The sequence below is a fragment of the Pleurodeles waltl genome, chromosome 5 (assembly GCF_031143425.1).
Source record: "Pleurodeles waltl isolate 20211129_DDA chromosome 5, aPleWal1.hap1.20221129, whole genome shotgun sequence".
NCBI classification, from domain to species: domain Eukaryota; kingdom Metazoa; phylum Chordata; class Amphibia; order Caudata; family Salamandridae; genus Pleurodeles; species Pleurodeles waltl.
The window spans coordinates 1,651,086,483-1,651,100,618 of record NC_090444.1 but is presented as its reverse complement, the minus strand read 5'-3'; positions in this window follow the sequence as shown (position 1 = coordinate 1,651,100,618).

Sequence of the window (14,136 nt, the reverse complement as noted above, 5' to 3'; positions counted from 1 at the left end):
CAACGCCGTGTCCTCCGCCTGCTTCCTCACCCTCCGCATGCTCCGTAAGATCTTCCGCTGGATCCCCACCGACACCAGAAAAACCGTGACCCACGCCCTCGTCACGAGCCGCCTGGACTACGGCAACACCCTCTACGCCGGGACCACAGCCAAACTCCAAAATCGCCTGCAACGCATTCAAAACGCCTCGGCCCGCCTCATCCTAGACGTACCCCGCAGCAGCCACATCTCCGCACACCTGAGACACCTGCATTGGCTCCCAGTCAGCAAAAGGATCACCTTCCGACTTCTCACCCACGCACACAAAGCCCTCCACGACAAGGGACCGGAATACCTCAACAGACGCCTCAGCTTCTACGTCCCCACCCGCCACCTGCGCTCCTCTGGCCTCGCACTTGCTGCTGTCCCTCGCATCCGCCGCTCCACGGCGGGTGGGAGATCTTTCTCCTTCCTGGCGGCCAAGACCTGGAACTCCCTCCCCACCAGCCTCAGGACCACCCAGGACCACTCCGTTTTCCGGAGACTCCTAAAGACCTGGCTGTTCGAGCAGCGTTAACCCCCCTTTTTTCCCCTAGCGCTTTGAGACCCGCACGGGTGAGTAGCGCGCTTTATAAATGTTAATGATTTGATTTGATTTAGTCCCGACATATGACGTGCAATGTGACCTTCTCCAGTGGCACCAGGGGGCATATTTATACTCCGTTTGCGCCGGAATTGCGTCGTTTTTTTTTACGCAATTCCGACGCAAAACTAACTCCATATTTATACTTTGGCGTTAGACGCGTCTAGCGCCAAAGTCCATGGAGTTAGCGTCATTTTTTAGCGCGGACACCTACTTTGCGTTAATTATATGCAAGGTAGGCGTTCCCGTCTACAAAAATCGACTCCGAGGCATGTGCGTCGGATTTATACTCCCGGGCAAAATTCACGCCCGGGAGTGGACGGGTCAAAAAAAATGACGTACGGCCGCTTTTGCGCCGTTTTTTAGCGCCTGCAAAAGGCAGGCGTTAAGGGACCCGTGGGCTCTGAAGGAGCCCAGAGGTGCCCTCCCATGCCCCCAGGGACACCCCCTGTCACCCTTGCCCACCCCAGGAGGACACCCAAGGCTGGAGGGACCCATCCCAGGGACATTAAGGTAAGTTCAGGTAAGTCATTTAAAAAAAAAAAAATTGTGGCATAGTGGGGCCTGATTTGTGCCCCCCTACATGCCACTATGCCCAATGACCATGCCCAGGGGACAGAAGTCCCCTGGGCATGGCCATTGGGCAAGGGGGCATGACTCCTGTCTTTGCTAAGACAGGAGTCATTTCTATGGGGGTTGGGAGTGAAAAAAAAATGGCGCAAATCGGGTTGAGGCGAAAAAATTGCCTCAACCTGACTTGCCCCATTTCTTGACGCCCAAGCCCCATATCCCCCTACGCTGGCGCTGCCTGGTGTACATCGTTTTTTTTAACGCACACCAGACGGCGCCGGCGGCTAACGCCGGCTAACGTCATTCGATAAATACGGCGCCCGCATGGTGCTTCAGAATGGCGTTAGCCAGCGCTAATTTTTTTGACGCAAAACTGCGTTAGCGCAGTTTTGCGTCAAAAAGTATAAATATGGGCCCAGATGTTTTGACTCTGCCCTCTTTGTAGAGACTTCTGTTTGGGATGACTTTGGGCTTCTTTTTATTGGTCATTGGGTGCTTCCCCAGATCTTGTATGATCTGTTATCTTAATTGCTGTGAACTGGAGATGGTCGGGGAGTTGTTCTGAAGCCCTTATGTGCCTCTGATATAACGGCATCTGAGATTGGGACTATGGGTCCCTACAGACATTGTGTGAAAGCTCTTGTGTATGTTGGCTGATTTCTAGGTCTGATAATGGGTGAGCATATTTCTGTGTCCTACTCTGCTTGGAGCTGTGATGGATCTTTTCGGACTCCCTTCCCCAGCACCTCCTCTCCCTTGGACATCTCTTATCTGGATCTGAAATTCCTGGCTGTTGCTTGGAGTGCATTGAGGGAAAGGAAGAGGCAAAATTGCTGCATGGAGAGTCCAGAGCATGGCCAAGAACTCATCGAATTTTGCCGAAATGTCGATATTGGACTGTGATGGCTGGTTGCTCTAGTGAAGCCTCCTCTACAAACTCAGCACCATGTGGTGCTTTGCAATCTGTTGGATTTTGTGGGTGTTCTGGGGGGGGTTAAGGAGTCTTCACTATCAAACAGACCATGAAACATGGCTCCCAATACTGAAGGGCAGCCTTGTTTTGGAACTAAGAGGGGGCCTCCATTTGGCTGGAGGCCACAAGCTTTCTGAGAGAGCTGTTGGGACTACACGTCATGAAGAAATTTTGGTCCCAGGCTGGCTGCCCGAGAATGGGGACCTTTGGACTTGGTAATTGGAACCTGTCCCATTTGACTTGGGGGTGCGGGGCCTGGGTGCCTGCTTTTTAAGTACTGGTTGGGGAGCCACCCCGCCCCCTTCATCAGACTGCCCTCCCCCTGGGGTGTGGCCAATGACCCCACCCAGAGGGATCAGCAGCAGAGTAGGGCATAGGCTCCCACAGACACTCTTAATGGCAGACTCTAGTGAGGATACCCAATTGACAGAACACCTACAGCAGCCCTGAGTTTCCCAAACACAAGTAAAGGTTTGAATCTCTAATGTTGTCTCATTGTGCTTCTTTTGAATTTTGAGATGTGTGTAAATTGGAAGCCTTGCATTGGGGTTTTAACTTACTGCACATTTTGGTTCAGCGACTGAGTGAAGGCATTGTTTCCCCAAACAGTTATCCCTTCCTGCCATGGTTGTGGCCCCGGTCCATGCTGGGCTGGGTTCCCTATCTGTGGTTGCTGTTGCCATGTATTTGTCCAACGACCTGACCCCTGTTGCAGTGGTGTGGCAGTGGACTGACTTCCCTGCGACTGAGTGTAAGGTACATTCAGGTTTCCCTGGGCTCGGTGTTGAGGTTGGAAATTTTGCAGGGACTGGCCTCGGCTCATCGACTTCTGCTTGTGATATGCCTCTAGCCGGCATCTGTCAGCCATGTGGCCCATTCTGTGGTAATAGTAACATTCTAGAGGGTCTGGCTGCTGCAACCCTCCTTGGTTTCTGTCATTATAGCTGGGTTGAAACCCTTTGGTGTTTTGTGGCAGAATTCTGTAGGAAGTTGGCTCTGTACATACTATCTCAAAGTGAGACATAGTGTGCACAGAGTCCAAGGGTTCCCCTTAAAGGTTGATAATGGCAACATTAGATAATACTAATGCTCTATTTTGTTGTAGTGTGGTCGAGCCGTAGGCTTTTCAGAGGGTAGTGTTATGCATTTGTTGTACACACACAGGCAAAAATGAGGAACACACACTCAAAGACTTAACTCCAGGCCAATAGTTTTTATATAGAAAAATATATTTTCTTAATTTATTTTAGAACCACAAGATTCAATATTTGAGGTAAGTACATGAAATGCAAGGTATTTCACACAGGTAAGTAGAGAACATTGATTTAAAACAGTAGTACACACAGTTTAGGTTAACATGGCCATAAGCTATTTTAAAAGTGGACACTGCAAAAATCAACAGTTCCTGGGGGAGGTAAGTTTGGTTAAGTTTATCAGGTAAGTAAAGCACTTACACAGTCAGTCTCCTGGGCATAGGCAGCCCACTGTTTGGGGTTCAAGGCAATCCCAAAGCCACCGCACCAGCAACACAGGGCCGTTCAGGTGCAGAGGTCAAAGGAGGGCCCAAAACACATACGCACCTATGAAGAACAGGGGTGCCCCGGTCCTAGTCTGCTTACAGGTAAGTACCTACGTCCTCTGGGAGCAGACCAGGGGGATTTGGTAGAGCACTGGGACACACACACACACAAGCCCACAAAACACGCCCTCAGCGGCACAGGGGCGACCAGGTGCAGTAGGCAAAGTAGGCGTCGGGTTTGCTATTGAAAGCAATGGAGGGACCTGGAGGTCACTTAGGTCATGCAGGCAGGGCACAGGAGGGCTTCTCGGGCCAGCCACCAACTGGGCTAGGAAGAGGGACGCCTGCTGGTCACTCCTGCACTGGAAGGTGGTTCATCTCCGTCCTGGGGGCTGCGGGTGCAGTGCTTGGTCCAGACATCGGGTTCCTTGATACCAGGCAGTCGCGGTCAGGTGGAGCCTCTGGATCCTCTCTGCAGGTGTCGCTGTGTGGGTGCAGGGGGGTCGACTCAGGGTGCCCACATCGTCGTAGTCGCCTGGGAGTCCTCTCTGCGGTTTTGGTTCTCCTGAACTCGAGCCGGGGGCGTCGGGTGCAGAGTGTGAAGACCCACGCTTCTGGCGGTAAGAGAGAGTTCTTTGAAAGTTGTTTCTTTGTTGCAAAGTTGTTGCAGGTTTTGAACAGTGCCTCTGTTCTCTGGAGTTTCTTGGTCCTTTGGGTTCAGGGCAGTCCTCTTAGTCCTCAGAGGTCTCTGGTCCCTGTTGGATGCGTCGCTCTGCAGGTTCTTTGAGTCTGGAGACAGGCCGGTAGGGCTGGGGCCAAGTCAGTTGGTGTCTCCGTCATCCCTGCGGGGCTTTCAGGTCAGCAGTCCTTCTTCTTTCTTCAGGTTGCAGGAATCTGATTTCCTGGGTTCAGCGTCGCCCCTAAATACTAAATTTAGGGGTGTGTTTAGGTCTGGGGGGCAGCAGCCAATGGCTACTGTCCTTGAGGGTGGCTACACCCTCCTTGTGCCTCCTCCCTGAGGGGAGGGGGGCACATCCCTATTCCTATTGGGGGAATCCTCCAAAACCAAGATGGAGGATTTCTAAAACCAGGAGTCATCTCAGCTCAGGGCACCTTAGGGTTTGTCCTGACTGGTAGGTGACTCCTCCTTGTTTTTCTCATTATCTCCTTTGGACTTGCCACCAAAAGTGGGGGCTGTGTCCAGGGGGCGGGCATCACCACTAGCTGAAGTGCCCTGAGGCATTGTAATACGAAGCCTGAGCCTTTGAGGCTCACTGCTAGGTGTTACAGTTCCTGCAGGGGGGGTGTTCAGCACCCCCACCGAGTGCAGGCTATGTTTCTGGCCTCAGAGAGCACAAAGGCTCTCACCCCAGGGGGTCAGGCTGGCACAGACCAGTCAGTCCTGCACTGAAGGACTGGGTAAAATACAGGGGGCATCTTCTAAGATGCCCTTTGTGTGCATTTTTTAATAAATCCAGCACTGGCATCAGTGTGGGTTTCTTATTCTGAGAAGTTTGATACCAAACTTCACAGTATTCAGTGTAGCTAATATGGAACTGTGGAGTTCATTTTGACCAACTCCCAGACCATATAATTAATATGGCCACACTGTACTTACAATGTCTAAGAATAGACTGAGACACTGTAGGGGCATATTGCTCATGCTGCTATGCCCTCACCTGTGGTATAGTGCACCCTGCCATAGGGCTGTAAGGCCTGCTAGAGGGGTGACTTACCTATGCCACAGGCAGTGTTTTGTGTGCATGGCATCCTGAGGGGGATGCCATGTTGACTTTGCCTTTTTCTCCCTATCAACACACACAATCTGCAATGGCAGTGTGCAGTGAGGGGTCCCTTAGTATGGCATAACACATGCTTCAGCTCTTAGGGATCTTCCCTGGTCACAGGGCCCTTGGTACCACTGGTACCTTTTACAAGGAACTTATCTGTGGGCCAGGGGTGTGCCAATTGTGGAATCAGTGGCACATTTTTAGTGAAAGAACACTGGTGCTGGAGCCTGGTTAGCAGGGTCGCAGCACACTTCTTAGTTAAGTCAGCATCAATATCAGGCAAAAAGTGGGGGGTAACTGCAACAGGGAGCCATTTTCCTACAAGTTCTCTTCAGAACTGGTGCCATTTGCACACACACAGCCAACGCAGCCCCCTTGAGAGCGGACTTTTTCAATTTGTGTTGGACCAAGTTAGTGGTGTCCCTCTGGGCTTACTCCTGTCTTTCTCTGTCCTTTTCTTGTTACTTTTTGTGATAATGTAATATGTGAGCTTGTATTTCCCACCAGGGTTTGATGCCTAGCCCTACTATGCTGTACAAACAGCTTTGTATTTCGATACGCAGCCACTGTTTTGAGTATATTGTAAAAGAATGCGACCTGGGGGCCTGTATCAGTCCATGGCTGTCCTGTCTCTTGTCTCCATCGTTCTCTCATCCTATCCAGATAGTCTGTTATGATCTCCCCAGGTTTCCTGGTTTCTGCCATTAACCCTCCTCCTCCTGGGAAGTTAGGGAACATTTCCCTCACGCCATGCATATATGGTGTCTGTCCGAATTGAATGTGGCCCGTCATGCTTGGAGTCTTCAGCTTGATTGGTGGGATGCAAGCTCGGGTGAACACCATGTTGGTCTGTTCTCCGATAAGACTCCTTAGCAAACTTTTGACATCGCCTATCGCTAGGTTTATTCCCACTGTGTTCTTCTCAAAACATAAGATCCATTTCCCTGCCACATCCAACAACAGTGCCAATTTGGTCCTTAGTCCTTCTTTATCTATCTAAGTCCATGGCACATAGATGGTCCCTGACTTACCCTTCTGCAGTAGTGGGCATATGTTGGCTTTGGCAAGCTCCACTGGTTTCTCGCTAACGTAGTGTTCCCATCTCCTTAGAGAATCCTACATGTAGAGGAAGTTTCACTTGGAATCTCCCCCGTGCCTTCAGCAACAGCTATGTTCTCAGGTTTGAAGGATTTCTCCTCCGGCCAGAGTCTATAATACCAGTCACTTCCGGTGGTCCAGTGGGCTATCAAGTGAAAAATGGTTGCACAAAGATCTCACCTTCCTCGAGAGCTATCAGTATTGGGGTTAGTTTGTCTGTCCTGCACATTCTGGAGGAGCAGTGGACATCTTCTCTCTTCTTGCACATGCAAAGGTGCCATCTTGGTTCTCCTGTGACTAAGTTGAGTTTGCATCTGGCTACCTTGGTCTCCTATTTCCTGATAAGCCCCTCTCGTATGTTGAAGGGCTGGTGAGGCTCAGATGCCAGCCAGGAGCCTCTCCTCTAATTCTACCCCAGATCCTTCCTCAACTGGGGCTCTATACCTACCCCTGCTCTCCTCAGCTGGAGGGCATGCTACTCTACTATTTTGCTGTGCTTCCAGGGTGCACGCTCTCTCTCTTTCCCTCCTTAGTTTGCTCTTTTCCTCTAAATCCCACCTACATTGCCTCCTTCATTCTGTGCTGTGTGCTGTTCTTCTTGGTCAGGACCTGCCCCCAAAATTGCTTTCTTTTGTTTCCCCAGCTCCTGAGCAAACCCTGTGGCTCCACCCTCGTCATCGGATCCCTGAGGACTTTCCTCACCTGGCTAGTTGTCTCACTGTCCAGGACAGCTATGGATCTCCCTGTTACCCAGGTGCATTCACCGTAACCCATGGGAGTGCATGTTCTCTGTGCAGCAGGGTTCAATGGGCAGACTGCGATGGATGGAGGTGTTCAAACTTCGGGGAGCTCTAGTACTGGGCTGCAGTGGTGCTGGGATTGCCTGGGCCTGCTGACCTGTTAGACTCTCATGCCTAGACAGCTAGTTGTTCGGTAGAAGCCCCTTTGGCTCCCTCAACCGGTGGATTGGTGTAACCTATTGCGGGAATAGCAGGCATCAGGGAGAGCACCTCCATTCCAGCATATGGTGGAGGAGGTGCGGACAGCTTGTTTGCTGACTTTGGGGTAGTGTTATTAGTCTGGGCTTCCTCAAAGATGATTAGTGTAAAGGTTTCCTCCTTTGGCCAGGGAAACACATGTGCCTTAGTGTGTGTGTGCAATTTGTCGCAAAACTTGTTAAACTTTTTAGCCTGTGTGGGGAACCTGGTTTGCATATGTTTTAAGGGCGACTCCATGATAAATTTGGGCAGTTTACTTAGGGGACAGTTACACTTCTAGCTTTTAGGATTTATGGGGATCTTAAGTTATTCACCACTAACTTTTTTGATTTAGGGAATCTTAAGCTTTTACTCTAGTAGTGGGGAAATCTATTCACAGGATTCCGAGTTCTACTCTGATAGTGGGAAAATATGTACCTAGGTATTTCTAGATCTAATGAGCTCAGTGTTATTTACAGATGCATCAAATAAACATTTAACAAACACAAATAACAATGAATATGAAGGTTCGCAACCTAGAAGAAAGTGCAGTTGTTAATTCAAATTTCATGAAATTTTGCAACACAATAGTGAGCTTTACTTTGGTATCAAATAGCAATTTGTGAGAATTAGCAAATCTCTTTGTACAGCACATTAATGCATTGACAAAACACAATACTTAAGACAAAACACAGTTGCATTACATTACCAGTGCCACAATATTAAAACAACCTCACTTCAACTGGCACAAAGAAAAACTGACAAAGCACCAATTGATGACTTTGTCAAAAATACCTTAGTCTGCTCATAGTCCATACAATCCTGTGACCAGGGGTAGCACTGTGCCGAACACGGAACTAAGTGAGCCTGATAACCGTGTCAAAATTGGCAAAGATAACAACAATTTTTGTGGAGAAAAAAAGCAATAACTTCAACAAATATAGGCCCTTCTTGGCCAAACACAAGCTCTGCCTAATCTCCTAGATCCCAATTGTTTTCTACCCTAATGCCCAAATCACATCCAGGGGGTCATGTTTACCATCTGTGTCACACCCAGCAGTCCAAGCAAAAACACCTCTCAATTCTTTCAGATACCAACAATGTTAAGAAACCGGTAGCTTTGAGAAACCCTTTCAGACTAAAAATAAGATTGAGGTGCTGGCCCTCTACCACACCCACACCCTATGCATACATCTTTGTCTTGCCCAGCAGTCCAGGTGGTGAGGCCTCAACCCTGTATCATACTCAGGGAACAAGCTTAATCAATCAATCAATCAGTTTTTATAAAGCACAACTACTCACCAGTGAGGGTCTCAAGGCACTGGAGCATACCATCTGTGTCATGCCCAGTGGCCCACGCGATAAGCCCTGTGTCACACCCAGGGGACAAGCGTACCATCTGTGTCATGTCCAGCAGTCCAAGCCATCAAAGCAACAAACAACATTCACCTATCCTAGTGCATTGACTATCGGAAAAAATAAACTTACGCAGGGTTACATTTTTCCTAGTTTGCCATACGCCACATGCTCGACTAAGACTCTGATGTAGTTTCTTACCCTTCTGATTCAGCAGAACTTCCAATCAATTGCATCATCTGCTCACCTTTCCTTGCTGCGCAATGTGGCGGGGTCTCCTGCCATAGTCACAGTCTGGTCCAAGGGACCATTCTACTCCTGGCTGGCTCACCAAAATGTTGCTCAAATGTGAATTTACCTTAAAAAACAAAAGACAAGAGGTGTCTGGCAAAGTAGGAACAGTTCATGTAATTAAACATTGTGGCCTGGAGAACAGTTTCAGAACCGGGGTCTGAGGACTACCTCAAAATACAATGATTCTGAGCAGTGTTATATACAAATCTCTGGATACTGTAAAACAATTACAACATTCCTTTTTGGGGTGAAGAATGTGAACAGTTGTCGTGGAGTCATAAAAGAGGTCCTGATAACATCTGCAGTTGGGCCTCGACCTCGTGTGGACACAATGTGAGCCAGCGAGCACGTGTCCAGACGTCCGGCCTGAGAGACACGTGGTTGCTGTGTGTGCTCTGTTCTGATTTGGTAAGTGCTCCTAACTTCATGTGGCATCTGACTGTATGGTGTGTTGGGAAAAGTATGCACCCCTCTGGCCATGTGTGTTTTATTGGGGCCAATTTCCTCAGACCGTTGTGGTGTCCTTGCGCATATCTGTGGGGCTGATCTAGGATTCCTGTTTGCGTGCATGTCTACCAGCTACACACCACCCCACCTGTGACCTGTCAATCTGTAACCTCCAGTCTAGGTCTCAGAGCCTGCCTAACCACATACTTTTGTGCTGGGTTGATGGAGAGTTCATGATGGTGCAATTTAATAGTGGTGATGTGACTTCACTCTCCTGTGTGAAAATATCATTGTGTGTATCAGCATCGATTATTCCAATATTAACAGGTGGATTGGGCCCAGTCTCAGCTTACCTTCAGACTTAAAAGAAATTTTTAAGAATAGTTCATGGAAGGTAGAGTTCAGCGGGGCAAGGCAGCAGGCAGTGTCTGAGAAGGACTCATCCTCAGGAAGCTACTGAATGAGTTCACAGTTAACATTTTTACCTTTGGACGTTGTTACTTTTTTGGAGGTCAAACATCTCCAGCAGGATGAAGTCTGCAGACTGTAGCCGACAAGGGGTTCCACAAAGGTGGGTATTTTTGCTGAGAAGTCCTTCTAAACAGGATTTGCTGCTTCAGAGAAGAATGTAGTGGGAACACAGACACAGGGTTCAAGGCCTCAAAAGCTTGTTATGATCCTGTAACTCACACTGGAGACCTTTCAAGTAGTTCCTGGAGTCACTTCTGGAGGTCTCATGTTCAAGGAGATGGTCCAGTTTTCCTTCAAGCAGCCAGACAGGCCTATGGTAGCAGCAGGGCATTCATCTAGGGGATCAAGACAGTCTTTTAAAAAATTTCCATAATATTACACTTGTTATACCTAGCATCCTTGGCCTGGTTTACCCACTAACGTTTTCCATGGCTAACCAGTGCTATAATGCTTGTGGGCTCTCCCTAAAAACATAGAAGATTGGCTTGTACACAATTGGCTTTTTTGATTTACATGCAAGTCCCTACTAAAGTGTCACTACATGTGCCCAGGGACTGTGAATTAAATGGTACTAGAGGGCATGCAGCACTGATTGTTCCTTGTGCATTTTTAAACTGCCATTTTGACCTTGCAAAATAAGCCTTTTACCAGACTCAAACCTTACTTTTTATGCTTATAAGTCACCCTCAGAGTAGATCCTGGACAGCCCAGATGGTTGGGTGCAGTGTATGTAAAAAGTTGGACACGTACTTTTAAGTTTTACATGACACAGCAGTGAAAGGCTCTTAATTTCATTTTTTACTACTGCAAGGCCTACCCCTCCCAATGGATAACATTGGAGTTACCTTATTACATTCAGTAAGGTGTAATTTCCAAATGGGGGCTGGTAACCATGTTTGTGTCTTTGGGATTGTAATGAAAAATCCTAATTTATTGTGAAGTCAGATTTTAAACTACAATTTTGAAAATGCCACTTTAGAAAGTTGCAACTTCCCTGTCTTAGTCATTTTGTGGCTATAGCCTATAGCCTGTCTCTAGGCCACATGACTATGTTCAACTGACATTTGAGCTTTGTGTATTCCTCCTAGACAGCCACAGACAATAGGGAACTTATATGTGGCTGGATGGGCCATCACTGACAGGATGGGAGGGAGGAGCTGAGCACAGCCCCACTTACACTTGAATAGGCTATGTCTTTACTCCACACAAAGGACTGCATACAGCCTGTTTTTAGTTTGGAGTCAGGACACAGAAGGCAGGATGACTGGGGACTTCAAAGGAAATTGCTAGAAGTTTCTCCCACCTTCCAGAGGAAGGGACTGTGGCAGGTCGAACAGTATGAAGACCACTGAAGCGTTGTTTTGTTAGTGGTAAGTGGTTTATTTTTTTACTTATACGGGAAGTAAGGTATTTTAACAAAACAACAAGGGCGATTGTCTTTCTCATTCGTTCTGTTCTTCTTTTGTATCTTTTCCCAGATTGGTGATTTTATGTTCGTACTTCTTGTTTTACAGGTGACCCATCTGTCTTGCTCGCTCGTCGGAATCCAGGGTGATACCGGAAACAGAAGGGAAAAACGCTAAGGTAAGTATTGTGTTATAATTGGGGTTCTCCTCTCTCTCTTATCTCTGGACTGGGGAAAGTGGTAAACACAAAGGGAGGGGGTTGGTGCCGGTGAGGAGTCTTAGGGAATGGAGTGACCACATCTATTATTAGTGCAGAAATAAGTGTCACTGGTGTGATAATTGTAGTGCCCTTCTTTCTACCTCCCTTTCCAAACCCCCCCCTATGACCCCTCCCCAGTCCCCTTTTCTCTTATTTCCCTTCTTTTTGTCCAAAAGGACCGTACCTTGTTTAGCCACGACCCTCCAGGGTCGTGGCTGGCTTTGTAGTGGTCCTCCTGCTGGTCCCCTTTCTCCAGGCTCTGGTGCTCTTCTTCCCTCTCTCTCTCCTCCTGCTCCTCGTCTGCTTCTCTCCTCCTGTTCCTCCGTTCCTCCTCGCTCTCCTCTTGTCTCCCGGTCTCCGTTTCTTCCTCTCTTCGCAGCGCGTCTCCTTCTTGTTGCCCTCCAGCCCGGAAAACTGACCTCGTTTCCAGGGAAACGCCGTCCCGCCTCCCTCGTTCGCGCCGCGTCTCCCCGGCAACGGGAAGACGTGGAAATGACGTATCGGCCTCGTCCGATACGTCATCCGAGTTGCTCGTAGCCGGGATCGCCCGGCTACAGGGACCCAGGTATAAATATTGGGCCTCAGACACCTCCTCCTCTTTACAGCTGTGTGGATACTCTGCCAGGAAGGGCTGTTAGAAGGACTGTCACTCTGTTGGACTGCTGCTCTAAAGGACCTGCTGTGCTTCTGTGCTGAACTGCTTGCCTGAATGAGAAGGACTGGACCTACATCTGTTGAACCCAGGACCCTAAAGTGGCTCCAGTGTCAGGGACAGAAGACTCCAACAACCTTGAACCCAACACCTGGACTCTGCCATCTGTGAACCTACCCTACAATGTGGTGCCACCCCAGCCACCCAAGTCATGGACCCTTGGAAGGGGGTCTACGGTGCTTGCCACCCTCTGTGGGTCCAGCAGAACTGATGCATTGTCTCTGCTGGGTGGCGCAACTCTGAGCAGAAATGATGCACAATGTTGCTGCTGCGTGGATTGGACTAGTCACAAAGACCTGTATCACCTTTTCAGCATCATCAGAACCACTGATGCATGGTGCATCCTCGGCACAGGCCCTCACATCCGTCTTATAAGGCAGGCTCAATACTGCCGGACTCTGCATCACAGCTCCAAGGAACCAGCGCATTGCCCCCACTGTGAAATGAATCCTCGGCGCCGGACTTTGATACGCAATCCCTCAATGGAATCTTCAACAATGTAGGACTTTGCACCACACCTTGCTGCATCTTGCAACCATGAAAATGCTTTGGATGCTCAACAAATCTTCAACGATCCTGGCAAAGCTCTGCAAACTTAGATTTTGCTCACAATCCAACAATCCCTTTGATGAAATTTCCAATGGCCTACATACATCATGTGATTTTCATTGTCCAGATCCTACCATCTTTTAGAGGCAATGTCCAATAAGAATATCAACATGTTGCCAGGTTGTATAGTTATTTTGATAATCAATGTGTGCTGAAAGCATGCCGTTGCCTACAAAATGATGCAACTGCCATGTCATTGTGTCTCTTTATTTCCATCATGCTGCACAGCAACTGTGATGCTCTAGAACAAGTATAAATGCCATTAGCAAAGCCAACAGATCTTATAAGTGAGACTTTTTGGCATTGCCAGTTCTTGTTTTAATTTATTTTAAAGACTCTTTTTAAAATCCTCCTTTTGTTTTTGAAAATAAAATGTTTATGACAACTATATTCCTTTTATGCTGTCCTTCGTAACCGATATATTGAATATCTAATAATTGGTGAACAATTATGTACATATAAACTTGATATGCAACTTAACAGATCTGTAAATATCATGCTTTAAGCATGTATCAGTATTTCTCCTGTTTCCCTTCAGAAGCTCATGGAATGATAAATGTAGATCCAATTTGGAAAACAATCATAAAACACTATATTAGACTGGTGTTATCAGACTTTTGCATAAGTACTTGTGATTTTTATTATTTAAATGAAGATATCACTGTGCTAGGAGTCATTAGGGAAATACTGCTAACTGAAAAGATGGAAATTAAGGACCTTACCAACCTTCAATGATTAGCAATTTGTTGAATAGCCAACAGAAGACCATTCTAAAGCTGTGGGGCAAGATGAGAAAAGGACATACCACAAAGCTCATCAAAGCCAGAGCCAGATCAAAGAAACTGGAGGTTGCCATGCTGAGAAAGTCTTGTATTAATACATTTAGGACCCTTCTAATAAAATGCCTGGTGGCAACATTAAAAGCCTTCATATTTCTTTCATTACTCAACGGGAAGCTGGGGAAACTTCAGAGACCTTTATGAAGTGTAAATAGTAACCTAATTGCAATATACTGGGCCAGCTGCAATCTCTG